The sequence below is a fragment of the Myxocyprinus asiaticus genome, chromosome 19 (assembly GCF_019703515.2).
Source record: "Myxocyprinus asiaticus isolate MX2 ecotype Aquarium Trade chromosome 19, UBuf_Myxa_2, whole genome shotgun sequence".
Classification (NCBI taxonomy): Eukaryota; Metazoa; Chordata; class Actinopteri; order Cypriniformes; family Catostomidae; genus Myxocyprinus; species Myxocyprinus asiaticus.
In genome coordinates, this window is record NC_059362.1 from 22,139,926 (window position 1) to 22,152,285 (window position 12,360).

At 35.4% G+C, this 12,360-nt stretch overlaps 1 protein-coding gene across 1 annotated transcript in view; it reads left to right on the forward strand.

Moving 5' to 3' along the window:
• Positions 1 to 4,652: 4,652 nt before the first annotated feature.
• Positions 4,653 to 12,360, forward strand: part of LOC127409862 (circadian locomoter output cycles protein kaput-like) — an 88,630-nt gene continuing 80,922 nt past the window's right edge. The window contains exons 1-3 of the mRNA XM_051644771.1: positions 4,653 to 4,681; positions 5,088 to 5,232; positions 7,371 to 7,517. The gene's annotated coding sequence lies outside the window, so the exon portion shown is untranslated. The remainder of the gene's footprint in view (positions 4,682 to 5,087; positions 5,233 to 7,370; positions 7,518 to 12,360) is intronic.

Consider the following 12,360-nt stretch of genomic DNA (forward strand, 5'->3'; position numbering starts at 1 on the left):
TTATTTGACCAAAGAGCAAGAAATAAAAATCTTTTTCTCAGTTTTTTTCTTGAAAGCACAAGTGGGACTCACTCTCTCCTTCTCTGCGTGAGTGTGTGCGTGTGTGTGTGTTTGTGTTATCGTAGGATCCACAAGGAGTCAAAAGGTATTCATCAGCCTTCGCTTCCGATCACTTCCCAGTTTAATTTGATTTGTACATCTAAATGACAGCATGTTTCATGTCTCTTTTCAGTACTTCATCAGTTTAGCAGAATGCTGCTGTTGGTCTGTTGTTCTCATAAATGCACATCATGTAAGTACCCAGATAGCACACGTACATCTCCGAGATGTCTGTTTAAGAGTGTTTCATCAGGAAAACATCACATTCTAATTCACATCTGATAAACAACTTAAAAACAACAGATTTACCAACATTCTAAATCAAAAACGTCTCAAAGTCATCTGCTGAATGCAAGATGACTTGAATCTACTCCCTTGGCTGAATGTTTTATTGACATCTGAGAGGAAACGTCTTATAGATGTATTTCAGATGAGCAAACAACCTAAACAATATGTCTTCCAGATGTAAACACTCACACATCAAATAGATTTCTGGGTGATGTACGTGTGCTATTAGGGTATTTATTGAGCTGTATGTATTAAGAAAGTATGTCACTGCTTCATTAGTGCACTTCGGCTAGGACACTTAAACTTGTGACAGGGAAAATGTGGGTGTGTAGATGTGTAGCTTGTGTCATTTTACTGGTCCTAGACAGACAGACCTAGAGGGATAATCTCAAAACACATTAGTCCTGTAGTGGTTAATGGGTGTGTTGTAGGGGGGTGGGTGTGAAAAAGGAAGCTTCAGGGTTGTAAATAAAACAACAAACCCCCAAAGACGTCGAACCCAATCAATCGGAGGATATGAAAAAAGTAACAGAGCGGAAAGCACATGCTCTGTCACAACTGAATCACACATAGAACATGCTACAACTATATTTTGTGATAGTCTAACAGTTAACCTGGGATGCCAACTGGGTTTAATCAGAAGTTGGGGTGACACATGAGCCAGGAACTAGGCAGTTACATCAGAGTCCTCCTTTGTCACGTTTTCTCCCTTGAGCAAGACACATTTTTAGTAGATACACAATTAATATACTGCAAGATGCAAAATTAAGACTAACTCATTTTTAAGACTAAAAAGCAAGGCGTAGAGTCTTCCTACGCACCCTCTACATTTCCTAAATATATTGGCTATATTCTTTTTTTTAATGAAAATCAACTTTGCTAAATCAAATGCGACATTAAAATGTAGATTTCTCAATAAAATGACATGTCTACTTCTCATTAGAATCCTGTATTCATATATTATTTTATGTAATACAGAAACCTTGGGTAGATCACGTTTATTTGCTGTTTTAAACGTAATTTCCAAATTTAAGACAACTTAACGGTGCACAGCTTTATTTTTATTTGATCGTAGCGCCACCGTGTGTTTTACATTTCACTACATCAGCGTGGCGCTGTTGTTAAAGCTTTGTACCACTGGGTGTCACGAGCTCTCCATTTATGGGAAACAGGAAGTTGCGAAAACATTGCCAATTCGTATACTTTTTTGTTAATTAAATATATGATTTAACATGAGCAAATTTTACGTGTTACACATAGTACACGTTAATATTATTAATGATTGCTATCGTTATAACAATAACTAACATAGTAATTACACATTAAGTTTAGGTAGTTCTTCAATGTTAACAATTATATCAGTGAACGTCTTATAATCTACAGAAATTCAAAAGACCCTGCAAAATACATAGGGTGCGGCATTTTCACAAGCAGGCCTTACGTCAAATATGTTATTACCGAGTAATCACTTATGAAAATACAGTAACATAAACACTGTAAAATAAAGGCGCCATTGTTTCCAGATTAGAAAATTATAGAGAAAAGGGAATTCCAATCCCTGGATCCACTATATGAGCAGTCTGTTCTCAGGGAAGCACAAAAGATATTAACTGATCCATTACACACATTATACATAGAGTATGAGTTGTTGCCCTCCAGTAGACAGTACAGGATACCATTGTGTAGGTATAATCGTTTATAAAAAATATTTACCTACTTCAGTTAAAATGTTAAATGACAAATGAATGTAATACCAAGATAAGATGGAGTAGGGTTTTGATGGGTCTGTATAACATTTTACTTTGTTATACTTGTTGTAAACCTGATTTTATTGAGGTTTTTATTGTGTTGCTACATTTTATGAATGAATGTAATACTGAGTTATGTTGGAGTAGGGTATTGATGGGCCTGTATAATGTTTTAAATTGTTATATTTATTGTAAGCATGTTTTTATCTTTTATGTTTTTGTTTTGCTACATCCTGTAATGCATTTATGGTTATAGTGTGAAATGGTGGTATTATTGTTTTATTTTGTTTGTTATTTATGATTGGATGGAATGTCAAGTCATTGTTGTGAACGCATGAGTCCAAGACAAATTTCCCTTTGGGGACAATTAAGTATATTTCATTCATTTTCATTCATTTCATTTCATTCCTTCCAAGTGGGCACGGGCTGAAACTGGACAAATGATGTGGGTCCCATTGGGCTTTAGTAATACAGGTTCCACATACTTTAGGCTTGCCCATGTTTACTGTATGACCAGGGTTGGGAGGGTTACTTTGAAATGTATTCCGCTACAGATTACAGAATACATGCTGTAAAATGTAATTTGTAACATATTCCGTTAGAGTACTCAAGGTCAGTAACTTATTCTAAATACTTTGGATTACTTCTTCAGCACTAGTAGATTTTTTTCACTTGTTTTGACAATAAAAACTCTGCCAGTACAGTAAGACAAAATACACATGTTAAAAATACATTCTCTGAAAAACCTAAATATCTTATGCAGTGTTGTTTCTAAAACAAGATAAATCAAACTGATCTTGTTTTAAGGATTTTTAGATATTTTTACAGGAAAACAATACAAAAATTATTATCAAGAATATGATTTTTGCCCTAATATCAAAGGTCTTACTAGAAAAAAAGAAATTATGATCCAACGCAAATTTTCTTGATAAAAAAAAATAATCGTGCCTGGTAACATGCATGTAAAATGGATAGAAATAGCATTTTAGCTTAGCGTAAAGCTGACAGTTTACACAAGTATTATTTCTATTTCTTCTGCTCCAAACTTCCTTCAAACGTACTTCTCTGTCTGCTCGTATGAATGTAACACATCATAAGAAAGTGTTTCACTGCTGTTCAAATGCACTTTGGATCGCATCATTTCTATGTATAAATGTTTTCCATCTGAAAGGACTAAATATTAAATGACACAAATTACAATAAAATGCAAAGTAATCTCTTCAGTAATCAAAATACTTTTTGAATGTAACTGTATTCTAATTACCAATGATTTAAACTGTAACTGTAGTGGAATACAGTTACTTATATTTTATATTTTAAATATGTAATCCCGTTACATGTATTCCGTTACTCCCCAACCCTATGTACGGACCTTCGTGTATGGATCTAGATCCATCCATCTTTAAGTCCTTAAAGGCTTTTAAATATAATCACATTTTTGCTGGTTATTTTTTTTTAATTAGACATAACGAAATTAATCAAAAATTGAACAGATCCTAATTAATGATTAAATACAAATACAGTAAAGGTAGAGTTTGTATTGTAAGGACATGTATATAATTATTTAATACCCAGTAGTTAGAGTTAGTCTTTAGTTACACTTTTTTTTTTTTTTTTTATACGTACATTCATGTAAATATGGTATAAATAGCATATGGTCTCATATGGAACATACATGTCTGATAAACATTCACACTCACAACACTCCTGCCTGTTCCGCTTGACAAAGTAGTTCCGCTTAATTAATTCCCCCGAATCTTGTTCATTAATTCTTAAAGTATATAATCTGTGTATAAAATAACAATTTATCCTTATTCTAAGGTAAAAAAAAAAAAAAAAAAGAAAAAAGAAAGAAAAAAAGAAATTCATGAGAAATAAATTGTTTAACTATCATATATTCGGTTAATTTTCGCTAAATTTCATCAACGTTAACGATTATATCAGTGAACGACTTTTAATCTACAGAATTACAAAAGACCCTGCAAAACACATCTGTGCGGAATTTTCACAAGTAGGCCCAACATCAGATAAGATATGCGAGATTAGTTTTTTAAAAATGTAATAGGTCAACCGCATCATCATTCAGTAATACTTGCGTGCACGGTTTCCCACTGATTTCCCACATATTTTTCCCAAGAGAATTAGTGTACTCTGGACACAATGCAAATATCCTAATTAATAAACCTTTGGAAAATGAATATTGTAAATGACCCTTGGGTCTACGTTTAAAACAACTTTCTTTCTACCACAATCTTAAATATTCATTTAACTTTTTTGACATTATTTGTCTTGCACAATTATTTTACCTTAATAGAAATAGAGTGCGCGCACTCGCACCATCTTTTTATTGGACAAGAGAGCTGTCATTTAACACGTCACACTTTACGCATTTCGCGCGCACTCTCATTTTCAAGGTTGGTTGTCCTGCGTTTTTGACCTATTTGGCATTCCGCCAAAAGAAAAAGGGAAACATGCGGGTCAAAGATTAGAAACGTTTTTATAACCATAACATTCACACCGAAACGCAACCATTAAAAGATAGCAAGGTATTGACAGTTTGAAGCTATTAAAACTTTAAAACATCATTTCCGAAGCAGAGGAATGGGAGAACTTAGAGCTAAACGGGCTTGTGCATTTCCTGAAAAAATATTGCCAATAATAATAATAATAATAATAATAATAATAATAATAATAATAATAATAGTCCAAAAGGGCACTATAGAAAATAAATTCAGTTGATTGATGTATTTCATGCATTTTACATGATTCGTTTTAGGCTACAGAGAAATCTTAATTAAAATTATAAATGGCTGTTTTTAATCTTTCTTTGCCTCACATTTGAAATGTTCCTTTCAAAGGAAAAACATTATTCTGGTACCCTTCACTTTACACCACTCAAGCATGCTCGCATGCTAGCAGTCTGTAGCACTCAGTTTTGTGTTGTGTTGCCAGATTGTGTGGGATTCTGTACTGCGCATGCGCGTGGGAATCCTGGGGTAGGCCCTGCTATTTGTCCAACTCTAGTTCAATCCTACACTGCCGTCTCAACCAAAACAAGAAGCTAGAAAATCTCCCTTCTGGACGGCAAATAGACAAGGTAAGGACACAAGCGTGCTTGAAAGATAGCATTATTTTGAGAAAGAGCAGCGCAGCTCTAGTGTCATATTTGTTTCAGATTTGATAGCAGTGTACTTGCGATTAAATACGGTGGTGTGTGGTGTATGTGTATGTGTGTGTGTGTGTGTGTGTGTGTGTGTGTGTGTGTGTTTAATGCTAGCCTGGGAAGAATCCGAAGGCCCGGTGACCCACATTTGTTCTACCCTAGTGAGACAAGGGGAGTGTACGATGTTGCTCTGCCAAATGTTTGCGACCGATTTAAAACCCGCACATCTCTCGTGCCTTACATGATTTTGTCGGTGCAGTATATAGTTGTGGGTTCGCGTTTTAAACTTTGTTACTATATTTGTTACCCCTTGTATCGATGACGCGCGTTTGTCTGACTGTAAACTCGCGCTTCTTCAGGTCATATATTAACTGTATTTCATAAAGCATATCGATAGAATAAATGGCTCTGAAAAGTTGCACAAATGTCAGAGTGTGATCCTAAATTAGCCTTTTTTTTCTTCTTTTTTTTTCATGCAACCGGGCGCTTTCGCTGGGATTGCGACTGTGAAGATGGGAATTAAATCCAATTTAACCCGACCATTTTATCGCGGCTCTAGCACAGCAACCTGTAGCAAACTCGACTGAATATATACTGTCTTTTACTAATCGCCAAACACAGAATTAGTTGACATGATTTCTGGCAGACGCTGTTTAGCCGGAGATCTTGACATATATATTGCATCTCCTGGGTCTGTTTAATTGTTATGCGAGTGGTGACTGAAGCGAAAAAATAAGATGACACCGGTTTTCAAATAAACGAGTGGAAGTGCACCTTTTTTTTTTTTTGCTTGTGTATGTGTTTATTTAAAGGTTTGGGATTTTACTTAAAGAGAAAGGTAAAACCTACATATCGACTGACAGCACGTAAGAGATGTTACGGTTTCAGAGTGAATTAGGCGTTGAAGCTGAATCTCTTCAGTTGTTGTTGGAACGGATTTTTTTGGTTTTATTTTACATATACATAGCTATATTGGTGTATCAGATCGATCTTTAAGCGAATATAAATTTTATTTGCTATAAAAACGCCTTGCTGATGTTCACAGTGCGTCTGTGGCTCAAAAACCTGAGTAAGCTGCCTACTTAGTATTTTTGTGCACCACTATAGCATGCAGTATTTTGGAAATGCTTAGGGTGATGCTTAAATGTTGTCTTGATAAGCAGCTCACTAGGTTTTGAGACACAGTGTGTCTTTACCACTTATGGCCGCACACAACTAAAACTAATTAACTCTAGTGTTTTTCGGCTTTAATGTCCAAAAGGGTAGGCTAATTTGTTTGTTTTACTGTGTCCACTAAAATAAAATGTATTTTACGTGTCACACATAGGTGAATACATGTTAATAGTATTATTACCATTGTTATAACAGAAATTAACATAGTAATTACACATTAAGTTTTGGTAGTTAATTGTTATTACTCATTAATTACTTATGTAAATACATTAACGTTAACACTGTAAAATAAAGCCTGGCCTCCATTAGCTTTAGGTTAAGTCTGGATAAGATTGGTTCGTCACCCAAAATGTCTTATCTAAAAATCCCACGTGAACACGTGAGTTATGAATAACACTCCGTAAATACATGAAATGCCTATATAATCCCTATAAATAGACACTATAAAAACAGGTTGTTTTTCACCTTCATTAAAATTATTGATCAACCGATATATATCACAGAGTCCGATAAATCACCCGATACTTTTAATCGGACGATACATTTTCCAGTTAGGCCGTTTTTTTTTTCTTAGGGCCACAAGGGTGCTGAGAATCACCTGCTAGCATATCAAGTGTCTGAGACATGTAAATGACCAATCACAGTTAGTTTTTTGTCACATGCCATTGTGTCACTACAATAATAGACCGGCGTGCAACACAGTCTAATTTAAACGGTCCGTTTATCAGTGCCGCCATAGACGCGCCTGAGCTCATAAAGTTAAAGTGCTCGTGTGTTTCACTCTCCCTCTCTCTCCTCAACAGTTCCCTGTAAATTTTCACTGTCTTGTCTAATGATAAAAAGACAAACATCAATGAAACACACATCATATATTGTCTGCAAATATCTCGTTTAAACAGATGTAATTCACAAACCTCACGAAAATCCAGCTGTTTCTTCCCATCAAGAGCTCATCTAATATCTTCCTCTGAAGCGCATATCCAATCAGCCAGAATCAAAACTTCAGGATCAGGACCAAAAGTTCCTCTAATTCACAAATCATGATGGTCAGTTCGAGGGTTGCTCCGATACCAAAATTTTGGCTTTGGTACGATACCAGCCCTCGTACCTCGGTATGGATACTAACTCGATACTTAGATTTTTGATGAAATTACATAGAAAATTATTGACAAAAAGAACTGCATAAAGTCTTATAGATACAAATTATGCCTTTTCTGTTTACATTTTTCTGGATTGCATGTTAAATGTTTTAATTAAATGTTATGATCAAATTGTGTTTAATCAAATACATACTTCACAGCTTTAATCAAATGAAAATATAATACTTTTCAACACTATATATTATTTTTTGATAAAAAAGATGCACAAGAGAGCTTTACAGTATTAATGAAACATTAAATGAAAACAATCTGATTATCTGAGGCAAAAGGCTGCCATGGCTGAATCACAACATGCTGATATTCAGTACACTTGCTGTGATATTGCTTACAGATAATAATACTAATAATATAACCATTTAATATTATATTATTGTTACTATGAGTATTATTGTGACTGCTTTGAATTTTACACTTTTATACAGTTCTAATATTTTTCGTCGTAATGTCTTCAATTTCACGCAATCAGTTGAATAGAGCTCTCATTTCAGTGGGACTTTTATTTTGAAAGATCTTTGAAGTTCTTCCTGTATGTGAAGAGTTCGTTCGTTATATCAACCTTCACGCAACTCGTGAGCTGAAATCTCTGAGCTGCAACAGAGAAAGTGTTCATTTGAGAGTTCACAGCCGTTTATACACTAAACACACTGATCTGTGGCTCTGCTGATGGATACTATTGGACACACTGCATGAAAATCAAGCATTAGTAGTGTGTGTTGTGTTTGTGTGTGTGTGCGTTCATGTGCATGCCTGTGTGTGTGTGTGTGTGTGTGAAGGAGATGACAGGGCAGACAGGGCTGGGTGATAGGATGATGTAATCGGATATCGACGATGTCTTACAAAGATCCCGATGCCGATTGCGAACAGATGATCGACAAATGGTAAAACCATGGATCTGGGAAGTCACAAAATATATTAAATAGTGGCCAGGGTGTGAAACTAGCACCCCGCCAAATGTGACAAGGTTGAATCCAGTTTGCACGTTCCTCGTCCAAATATATTTCATGCACGGGTAATTTTGCTCATCTACCTGCAACAGATGGGCGACCTGTCTCGGAGTGACACATGACAAGAAATGCTGTTAGTCACAAAGACATGCGCTTGAAGAAACACACTTTATTATATTTTTAAGAACAGACAAAAGAAAAGTATCAGTGTTTGTGTCTGATTCGCTGTTTGTTCAGAGGCGTGCTGCACGAGGCTGTCTCGTGGAACAAGCGCATGTCGGTGTGCAGCGCAAGTCTGTCTCGTGGAACAAGCGCATGTAAAGAGTTTTCACTCATTTTTCCTGTGTCATTTGTCTGAAAACTGTTTGCAAGAATAATGTCATCTATGAGAATGCTGAAAATGATCTCTGATCATCTCGGGGGGTGCTGTGAGTTTAATTCACTTCATTTCTTGTGGTTGGCATACATTGTGGATTCCGTGATGCAAATGGAGCCGTTGGAGACGGTAAATGTTTGGATTTGGGGAGGTGGTTAAATAAGATTTTTTTATCTCTTCATTGTTTTATTGCTTTTTTCATTTGGTTTAAAGTGCAGTTTGAATTTAGAAATGTCTTTTGTTTATGTTTTTCGTGTTTCAATAAATGAATTACCTTTTTAAAGCAAAATCAATAAAGCAAAAAAATTCACCTGATTCGCTGTTTGTTCAGAGGCGTGCAGCACATGCCTGTCATGTGGAACAAGTGCATGTAGAGTTTTCACTCTTTTTTTCTCTATTTCATTTGTCTGAAAACTATTTGCAAGAATAATGTCATCTGTGAGAATGCTGCAAATTATTGGCAATCATCTCAGGAGGTGCTGTGTGTTTAGTTCGTGTTTTTCCACTCATTTGACATGCATTGTGAACGCATCTCTGCAGGTTCAGTAATATATATCTTTGTATTAAATAAACAAAGACGAAAGTGATTAAATCATAAAGTAATGCAAGACATGTTCACCTTGAACCTAAAATTTAGTTTTATTTTCTTTTCTTTAGGCAGCATTATCTGTATTACCAAAACGCAATACAAACACAAATTAGATAAGAACACACATTTGGCAGCATTTTTATGGGAACACAAGGGATTTTATTTATGAGGCTTATTTATTTTGATTATTATTGTCTTTACATTTAAAATTGACTTTAGTTCTTAATCTGTAGGCTATTAGTAATTTTCCATCTGTGTTGATGGATGTTTGCGTGATGGCAAATGGAGCCGTTGGAGAGGGTAAATGTTTGTATTTGGGGAGGTGGTTAAATAAGATTTTTTGATCACTTTGTTATTTTATTGCTTTTATCGTTTAAAGTGCAATTTGAATTTAGAAATGTCTTTTGTTTATGTTTTTCGTGTTTCAATAAATGAATTAAAGAGCACCTATTATGGTTTTTCAAATATTACCTTTCATGAAGTGTGTTATATAGCTGTTTGTGAATGTAAAAAAGTTTCAAAAATCAAAGTGCACGACAAATGGAGTTATTGACTCCCAAAAGAAAGAACCGATTCTGAACACCTGAAACAAGTCGTTAGTAATTCCAGACGTACTTCCTGTACTAACCTACGTAATTTGGTAACAAAAAACCTGCCTCTGGTCTTCATTGGCTGCTCGTGAATAGCTTTGACCCGCCCTCAAACACTACACTAAGTGATAGACCAATCACAACAGACTGGGACATCTGACCAATCAGAGCAGAGTAGGCTCTCTGAAAGGAGGAGTTTAGAATGAATCCTTTAGAACGGATCATTGAACGAATCATTTTTGACACTGGGAAAAAAAAGTAATGCTGCAATTTAAATTATGAGCAAATTTTTTGACCTTGGATGCATGTAAATCTATTGTATGAGACCTTTAAAACAAGATTGGGCATGTTTAAAAACCATAATAGGTGCTCTTTAAATTTTTGAAGCAAAATCAATAAAGCCAAAAAATTCACCGACCCTCAGCAGGGGTGTTGACGATGTAATCGGTTATCACAATATTTTTTAAGGCAATTATCACATTTTCAAATCTCAAATTTCATCTCAAAATTCTCACATTACATTACATTTTGCTAATGGCAGTATACTTTAATATGGTACTGAAATTAACAACATGATGATATTGTACCGTTTTAATTTTTTTGGTATCGCGATATTTCATTAGTACCTGTATACCACGCAACCCTAGTCAGTTCGTGACAATCCATGCAGGTTATTCAGCCCGTTTAAACTGTCAGGAGACTGCTGATCATGCTGGATCCACACTAGCATGCAGATGCAACTTCAAAGTAAAAACGCTTCACGTGCGCTATGAATAAATGTCATTTTCACTATGCGCTGTATGTACAATGGGCTTGATTCAGTCTTTTCTGAGAAAATGCAATTTCTAATGTGCACATGCCATCCATGGTTGCTGGACTACTGTGTGTACTGTTATATCCTTCTTCCTAATATATTATCAGTTTCTATATGTGCAAATAAATTACTAAAATTTGATGACTAAACAGAAATTAGAAGAAACTGCTATCTACAATTTAAAATAGAATCTTATTTTTTTAAAGATTCTTTTTTTTTTTTTTTTTTTAACAAAGTTAAAGTTTTGTGTAAAATGTAGTAAATATAGTGCTTAATAAGAGTTTATTTATTTTTTAGCAATTTTATGTTTATGTTATAGTATATTAAATTGTGTGATATATCGGCATTGTATCGGCCTATTGGCCACCCTGTTCTTCCAATATTGGCATCAGCCATTAAAAAACCCATATCGGTCGACCACTACTTTTAAATTCTAAACAGCATAGTGTTTTTTTATTGGCCTCCCTAAATTAAAAATTAAGTTAAAACCTTTTAAATTTCATGACTAATGCACACACACAACTACTAGAGAACGTCAGCCTCTCAACCCTGGCATGCATGGGCCTTCAGTTTATTTATAGATGCATTTGATTGTGTACTTTGCTCACTTGTTGCCATCGTTATTTGTGGGATATTTATGGGTGGTTTTAAAACTTTACGTCTTTTTATGCTTTTAGGTTGTAAACCAACAGTTCTCTGATGTTGGCTTTCCATTCGAGAATGATTTTAGGTAAAGGGGCCAGCTGAGCTCTTTTCTGTTGCATGCCACCATTTCATAAGACTCTCTGAGATTCTCTTTTCTGCTTGCCAAATGACATTCTGTTCAGCCCACATAGATGGCAAAACAAACATGCCCCTTTAATGAAAATTAACTTTCCATTTTGAGCACTTCAAATGCCTAGTGGCCATAACCGATCTTCTTACTGTATGTTAGTCAGAGGCAAATTGGAATGATATGAAATATTTTCCATTAAACTTTGTTGTTTTATTTTTGATGGCAGGTGACAGTAACACTGTACTGAGAGCTTTACATTGCTTTCCATTCCCTGGTAACTGATGCATTATATTAATTTCCGATCTGTAATTGGTCAGAAAAGTGAAATTTCCACTCATGGTATTTTTATACATAAAGTGATCCAAAAGCAGGCTAGAATTCCTTGGCATTTTATTTTTTTCCAATAATTATCCAAAATTTCCGTCCCTGTACTTTTTGGGATGAAATCAGAGCTAATTTTGGTGCGGTATGGCAGCCTCAGAGGGACACTAGGGCCTGGCTGATGCTGGGCACCAGCCTTGTGGCCAGAGGGACATATCACTGCATTGTGGGAGTGTGGGTTGGAGTGATGAGTCTTTGTGGATGCCCAGAGCTCTCAACATCCACCCACTCCACCCAAACCCACACGCATGCCTCCATCT